Here is an 8,249-nt window from a genome sequence, read left to right on the forward strand (position 1 = left end):
TCGGGGGATCCCTTCAGCTCGAGGAGCCCTCTCGAATGCCACCCTCCGCGCGTCGGTAGCCCCCCGGGATCGCTAGATCGGTCGGCGCCGGACCGCGAATTTAACCACCCGTAACTCCCGAACCCCGGGGGCTATCCACTTGGGGGTGATCTCATTCGAAAGAGGGCCTCGAGATGTACACTCGATTCGCGTTCGAGAGGGTTCCTCGAGTTGAAGGGATCCCCCGAATTTGGTGCGGATTCGCCGCGCCGTTATGTAGATATGGTAGTTCAAAGTTTCAATGGTTTTCCATAGACTTAAGCTTTAAAGCGTTTCATCTAGGTGGCCAGTAGCAAACAATGGAGCGCGCTCTGCTGGACAAACTAAGTAATTACACCATTTCAAGCATTTTATCTGCATTATATGTTCTGTAAAAAAAAAAATTAATATCGGCGGCATATCCGCCGATACCGATATATCAGCAACAGGCTCATATCGGCCGATAATATCTGCAAAACGATATATCGGTCAGGCTCTAGTTTATTTGTAAACAATAACTTAATCTAACTAAAATTACCACGGTTACTAAACAGATAATAAGATACAATTCTAGAGTTAGCACATAATATTTCTGTAATATGGCCAAATCAATTACAAAATCGTGCACAAAGAAATGCTCATGCTTCAAGCGTCTACACCAATAAGATTTGCTGTTTTATAAACCAATGGAATTGGGGGTGGGTGGAGCGACAAGTGTCACCCTGCCCCAATGTGTCGCCCCGCCCCATCGTCCAGGCTGCACTCTGGGGCTACTCGAAAATTCCCGGAAAAACCCCCGGAAAATTCTCACTAAGTAGTCACTGAGGTGACTAGTTTTGAGTGTTAAATCGAACATGTTGAATCAAACATGTTTTACTGAACATTCCAACATGCCAATGATGTTCAAAAATGCTGTCTAGGCAGTAAGCTTACTAGAATAATGTTACTAGGTTTTGAACCTTAATCGGAACGTGTCAGCTTGAATGTTACAACTTGTCTTTGATTCAGCATCTTGTCTATGATCAAAGTTGTTGCCTAGGTAGATAGTCAACTCACTAAGTTTTGAGGGTCAACAAATCAAATGTTCCAAGTTCCAACATGCCTATGATGCTCAAACATTCCAACGAGATAGATTTTGAGTCTGAAATGAAGTATGTTTAATCAGACATGTCAAACTGCTCAATAATGGCGTCTAGGTAGGGAGCTCACTAAGTTAAGACACAGACATTAAGATGATGAATTTAGAGTTTAATGCAACACTGTGAATTCCCAGTTCGAAGTCATATGTGAGTGAATATTTTACCAGAGAAAGTTTTTTACCCAGCACTAAGGAAGCCATGAGTTACGGTCAGTCCGTTCCTTTTGTGGGCGTCACCAAGCTGCCAGAAGATGGAGTGATCTGTCAAAGAAAGCAGAGTGAGACGTTAGCATTGTTACTAACCTGCTGCTATAGAAACAGCAGCTCACCAAAGCAACAGTACAAGCTATCATTATATGTTATATATGTTTGTCAGCGAGCCTTTTTGAGCATCAGAAAGAGAAACACAGCAGTGAGAGAAAATGACATGGCACGTCAAAATAATGAGCCTGATATTATGAATTACAGTGCATGAGGTGCGATACAACATCCATGTGTGAAATAACAGTAGACGAGGCGCGTGTGTGGCACTGCCAGCCCGCAGGCTCCTCAGTCTCTTCATACAATAGAGTCAAAGCAAAGCTGATGGGTACGAGCTGACAGCTGCTGCTCTTGCCTTCGTACTACTAATACAGCTCGATCTTCACACACACACATACACACAAATACAGAAGGCTTTAGAATATCTCCTCATAGTAAGGGACATCAAAGGCAGCCTAAGCCTGATTCATAGCTCATGAATTTCGGGTTTATCTATCGCACACAGACGTTGCCTGCATAGACACATGCTGTTTTGGAGGGAAAGATAGAAAGCATGTGTGTGTTCCTGACCTGTTATACGCACACACTTGCATTCGGAAGGGACAGGAAAAGACATGCTCCGGCACAAAAACATTCCCTGCGGGAGCAAACATTATGGCCTGACAGACTCCCGCCCATCAATACTGATCAATTCAGCTCTAGTTCCTCTCCCGGCTGTTTGTGTGGAGGTGAAGTGTAAGCCAGTGGATATCAGCTGGCAACGCTGTGTACCTGCTCTGGATCGCGGGCTTTGGGCGATACACAGTACACCTACGTTTAGTTCACACTGGGCGTCTGACACGCTCTCGATTCCATCGGTGAGAATTTACAGCCCTGATTGCCACTACAGCAAATCACATTACAGTCCAGCGCTGCTTCACCATGACAACACATTACAGCATGCTCCACTTCATCCAATTAGGCCTGCCAAGACTCAAATTACAGCACACCAAGGCGGTGGGCAGAAAAAGGGTATTTTGAGGTTACAAACACAGACAGCGTTCAGTGATCAGGCCCTACAGGAAAAATATGCATGCTTGTTTATGCTTGTGAAAAGCGCTGTACAAATAAACTTGACTTGACTATTTAGCGCCCAAACTCTGGAATAACCTACCTAACATTGTTCGGGAGGCAGACACACTCTTGCAGTTTAAATCTAGATTAAAGACCCATCTCTTTAACCTGGCTTACACATAACACACTAATATGCTTCTAATATTCAAATCTGTTAAAGGATTTTTAGTCTGCATTAATTAGGTCAACCAACACCGGGAACACTTCTCATAACACTAAAAGCGCTATATAAATAAAGGTGACTTGACTTGACTTGTTTATGGCATGTAAGGATGTGCAAAACAACGTTTTTAAAAACAATCTGTTGGTGGCTTCCATGTACGAATAGTCAACTAACTGGACCTGAGGAAGTCCTGTATTAATTAGGCTGGGTTTAGGTTCATCTGACCCTGATTGGACATACAGTATATGAATGCCTTTACATAAGACTCATTCTGGTGTTGGAGTGTGTCAGAACACAATGCAGTGGCATAAAAAAAAAAAAATCGAAATTCTGTAAATGCAAACAGCCTGAATCTAAACAAAAATCTAGATATCTATACATCTATAAATGGCCAATATATCCACATCTCAAAATGGCAGATATTTGGCATCGGTCGAAGGGATAATGCACAATTTGTTTTCAGATATTTTTAACGAATTGAGTAAACATTGTTTTAAAGGAGACATTAGGGCTGTGTATCACCAGCAAAGTCACGATACGATACATATCACGATGCAGAGGCCACGATACGATACATATCACGATACATGACTGCACTGAATTTCACCTCAGCAGAATTTAGAAAAACACCATGGCATTAGAACTGGTACACTGTTGTCGCTTGCGAATTCAAATGACGTGCCGTGGCTGTAAACTTACAGATTAAGGGGCGGTAATATTATAATGCGATCCCTTTGCAACGTCACTAGGGGAGCGAATTAAGACGCGCTCGTTTTTTCAGATGCTTGCAGAAAAAGGCTTATCAAAACAAAGTTACTGGGTTAATCTTTTTCACGTTTACTTGGTTGGTAGATGCACCGGGGACCTGATTATAGCACTTAAAACCAGGAAAAGTCAGATTTTCATGATATGTCACCTTTAAAAAAGTTTAAGCATAGAGGAGAAGAATTTCAGCATAGAGGTCTCAACTTCACCAGCTTAATAAGGTTAGCCCATATATCACATATGTTATCTGCATATCAGTCGATTACTAATTGGAAAAATCAATGCATGAGCAATAGAACAAGATTGTTTGTCTTAGCAGCAGCAGAAAAAAAATCCCTATAAATAAATATGCAAAATAGTAAAATTAAAATTCCTCATAACAGATTAAAAAATCCTGTTTTACATATATCATTAGTGGGACCGCAGCTTGGAAGACACTGCAGGCGCTGACGCTGCAAGAAACTTCAAAGTTTGAAATGGGAGCTGCGCTGTGATGTGCAGTCACATTTGCAATGGAGAGCCGCACATTAAAAGGATTACTCCATCTGAGCCGCATGAATATTGTAAAAAGTTGCTATTAGTGTGACTATTTCAGTCTCTCTAACTTCCGAAGGTTTCTGTAAATGAGTGAGACTCTAAATGCACATACAGTAGATCCTCTCAAAGAGTTATTCGCTGAAACAGAGCACTATCTGCCTCCAAGCGCAATCTGTATGATGTAATGTCTCCTCGGCTCAACTGTTCTCTTTTTAATTTGTTCTACTGTCAGATTCCTTCTGGGTTGCTGCCCCAGATACATTAAAATCTCTCTGGGAGGCTTTCGAGGACAGTTTCCCAGTTTTACTTAAAATTCAACATCTTGTAACTGTCCTGACAGCTGAGAATTACAACGGTTGGAAGGGTGACAGTGGAAACACAACATCCTGACATTGAGACACAATTGTAATAGAACAGAGGGCTCGCTGACAACCCTCGCTGGCTTCGCCGAGGGATGCGTGTTATGGATAGAGAGATATTTACGTCAATTTTAACAAATAGCAGTGAGCTTACAGTAGAGCCAAGGAGATCGGCTGCTAAATGAAAATATGGAATGCTGTGAGTGGGGAGACTGTAGAGAGCTGAGGGGATTTCACTTCCCTCCATGCAACCTTTTAAACACTGACAGAAAAGGCAGTGCTTGTGTGTAAACATAGGATGACATTCAAAGGAAGCACCACAAAGGAAGTTGGCATCCATGCCTTTCGGTCTCCCTGCATTATAATGAGAGGCGGGGAAAAGAAACCTGAGCAGAGGGACAAAATTAGTGATGCATCAAAATGAATTTTTTACTGAAAGGATCTAATTATTACCTCTAAGACGTGATAAACAGTTAACATATAGTACTGTTGATTAAAATGTTAAATTTACTTATTTTTAAATTCTGCTTAGATAAAATACAGAATTGGTTATGCTTGCACTCTGTCCCTGACTACAGAGATTTAAAGTTTTAAATATTATATTTTATTAATATATTTAAATATTGTATCATGTATTAATAATAATTAATAAACATGGAGGCTCAAATGTGTGAACTTTAATATACAGTGGAGTTTAAAATTAGAGAACAATCTATAAATACTTGATTTTTTTCTGAAATATTGTTAATCTTCATCGCTCAAAATTTGAAGGTATATTAGCTGTAGATATACCACAGACCATCTACTAACATGTTTGAAAAAATAACCAAGGCAGTGTCAAAATTAGAGAACAATAACCACTGTAGCATGAAAGAAGATTACAACTAAAAATTTGGAGGGTTGCAGCTGTCAGAAATTAGTAGAAATTGTAGAGGCTCCTGCTTTGAGTGACTTCAGCACATCTGCGGACGCAGGACATCACTAGTTTCTCACACTACGCTGGTGTGATCTCGGTCTATCCTTCTTCCACTCTAGTTCGGTAGTTATATTTATTGAGTTTAAACGTGAATATGTCTATGAAAGATTGTATTACTGTACTGTGATAAAAGAGAATCCGAAATCGCAAAATTGATCAACAAATCGCGATAGTTTTTTTTTGTCCATATCACACAGCCCTAGTCATTACTTTTAGTCAAACTGCAGTTACCAACATTTATTTTGGTAGCTATTTTATATGTAGCCATTTTTTAAAAGAAGCAGAATAAGACAATTAGACAAATACGAAAGAGATACAAATTAAACTAATTTTTTAGATACAGTAGGTTTACTTAACATATCTATTTAACATATTTTGTTGGTTAACATTAATGACACGGATAGGTACTTAATTAGGAATGCTGTCCCTTTAAGACGGAAGGCATGAATGTAATACTGACATACGTTCAGTTTTCACCCACCTGTTTCACTTAATCCGTACCCGACTGTATTTACATGAGATACTCTACACGATAGACATTTGGACTGCTGCGTGTGTATTTGAGCCCTGAGAACTGATCACGCGCTGTATATGAGAACTGAAGAAGTGGAGCGTGCGCGAGAAAGAGCACTTCTATCAGCGCGATTCCATCTATCCCGCCTTCACTAATTTTAAGTTAATCGACAACAAATTGTGACTCCCAGGAAAAACAGGACGTCTGGTCACCTTATCCCTACCCCTTCGGGTGCTGAGGCCATTGTTTCAGATCGCTAGTTCGCATTTTGGTAGCCTATCCGTCCACTGCGGCTGCCATACTGAGAGACTATGAAAACGCCCCTTATCCGATTGCAATCCAATGACAGGGACGCACATTTTGAAGGACAAGACACTAGCCTATAGGATGTATTTTGAATGTCCGGTAGTCCTCAAATAACATTATAGTCCCGTCTCGTCTTGTTAATGAAGACGCCGCATAAATTTCGTCATAGTTTTTATCATCAGATATTAGTTTTAGCTCATCAACGCACAGAAAGTCACAGAAAAAATGTTCGTTAACGAATATTTTTCGTCGTCGTCTTCGTTGACGAAATTAAAAGTGTTATGCGAGTCTGAGACGATTATTTAACAGTGATTTTAACATTTCTTGTTTGTATGAAGGCTAAATACAAATAAAAGGTGAACATTAATTTATTTGTGCTGTTTTTTTTTCTAAAATATTATATGGTTTTATATGAGGTGTCAGACTTGGAAAATTCATTTTTCATAAGTTTGTATGCACAGACATCTGTTGTGGGTGTTCTTGGCAGTTTTTACGAGGCTTTTTTTAATAGTGTTCATATCGATATCGGAATTATATCGTATCGACCGAAATTAAGAAATATATCGTGATATAAATTTTGGCCATATCGTCCAGCCCTAGTTATACCCCTATTATTTTGGTCACAGTGTTTACAGATTGTAGCTTTTCCACATTGTGTGGCCAAAATAGATGTGAAAAGCACTAATGAAGCATTATTGTTTTAGTCAGTGATTTTGGCCCTCCAAACTACTCAGACCGAAACCAGAATGTTTGGCCAAAAAATTAATATATTTTCTTTTACTGAAATTCAGTGCATCACTGGACAAAATATATAAAAAAGTGACTGTTGACAGAAAAGAGGGGCACAGTAAAGCATCATGGGCTCAGAGTTTGACCTCTGCTTTGATATGGAAGGGCTTCAGCCTCGGGCAGAGTCTCAGTATGGCAGCAACTGCAACAACATACACATAACAACAGCCTTTACATGCCGCCGAGTCAAGACCTCATTTCATATACGACTTTAGAATAAGCACACATCACTTCAAACTCACAGAGAGAACAAAAAGCTATTCATGGTTTTCTGAGAATCAATCTCTCAGCATTATCTTATCTCTTACACCCCAAGCCAGTCCAAGTCTAAGTTCGCAGATCCATGATAAAGCCCACACTGCTGCTGGAATCATACCGTATGTACACTCAGAAACACACACTAGTGTGTCTCCATCACGGCAGTCATGTGACGCCTCATCTGATGTTGGCATGCACATTCATTCTCGCTGTCTGATCTCACTGTGAAAGCTGTATCTTGCTCGCATTCTCATGTTGGGGTAAACAGCTTTTTGATTTCCGTGTTGATGGTGCTTCTTAAAATGCAGTGCAGTCAAAAAGCCCTTGAGAAACCTGAGATTACATAAAAGCAGAACTCTTAGAGCACAGACCACCCATTACACACACATCGACTGCTTTAAAAAGATCTCTCAATGACAATCAGTAGGAGAGCTGCCAAAGAGGCAATTTCCATCTATTACGCCTGATGACTAATTACTATCCTTCAGTTCCAAGAAATTCTAGAAATTATGCAACAGTAGGAGATGTCAACCCAGTCTAAGTGAAGAGATACTAATAATAATCCCTGGCAGTAGGGCTGTCAAAATTATGAAAAACTAAATTTGAATTTTCTACTTAAATATTATCAAAATTCAAATTATATTCGAATTTAAAAGGCATAATTTCAGTTAGGGGAAAAAAAGCTTTTGGCTTCTCTCCTGAGGCCACAAGAGGGCGCATCGCGCAAAATATTATGCACGTTTCTTCAAAGAGTAATAAAATAACAGGACTATCTTTGGAAAAAAAAGTGCATAATGTTTAAAATAATGTTTATAAATCATATATAATTAATAAAGTTGCTTAATAAAAAAAAAAAACAGCATTATGCATGTATGTATAGTTTAAAGGGGTCATATGATGCGATTTCAAGTTTTCCTTTCTCTTTGGAGTGTTACAAGCTGATTGTGCATATGGTCACATCACAAACACACACCAGCTTCATGTGTCTGTCACGTGACTCTGTTCCCCTTTCGGGCTCTGTCTTTACATTTATTTTGAAAGATGAAGCTCGC

General features: G+C 39.7%; 1 protein-coding gene across 3 annotated transcripts in view; it reads right to left on the reverse strand.

Moving 5' to 3' along the window:
* LOC107662132 (signal-induced proliferation-associated 1-like protein 3) overlaps positions 1-8,249 on the reverse strand; it is a 102,938-nt gene that overhangs the window by 48,560 nt on the left and 46,129 nt on the right. For 2 of the 3 annotated variants that reach the window (XM_016452044.1, XM_016452043.1), the window contains exon 2: positions 1,339-1,417. The gene's annotated coding sequence lies outside the window, so the exon portion shown is untranslated. Of the gene's footprint in view, positions 1-1,321; positions 1,418-8,249 lie in introns of all 3 variants that reach the window. The other variant, XM_016452045.1, reaches the window with a different exon arrangement.

The sequence above is a fragment of the Sinocyclocheilus anshuiensis genome, unplaced genomic scaffold, assembly GCF_001515605.1.
Source record: "Sinocyclocheilus anshuiensis isolate Anshui unplaced genomic scaffold, SAMN03320099.WGS_v1.1 scaffold643, whole genome shotgun sequence".
In the NCBI taxonomy this organism is placed as follows: domain Eukaryota; kingdom Metazoa; phylum Chordata; class Actinopteri; order Cypriniformes; family Cyprinidae; genus Sinocyclocheilus; species Sinocyclocheilus anshuiensis.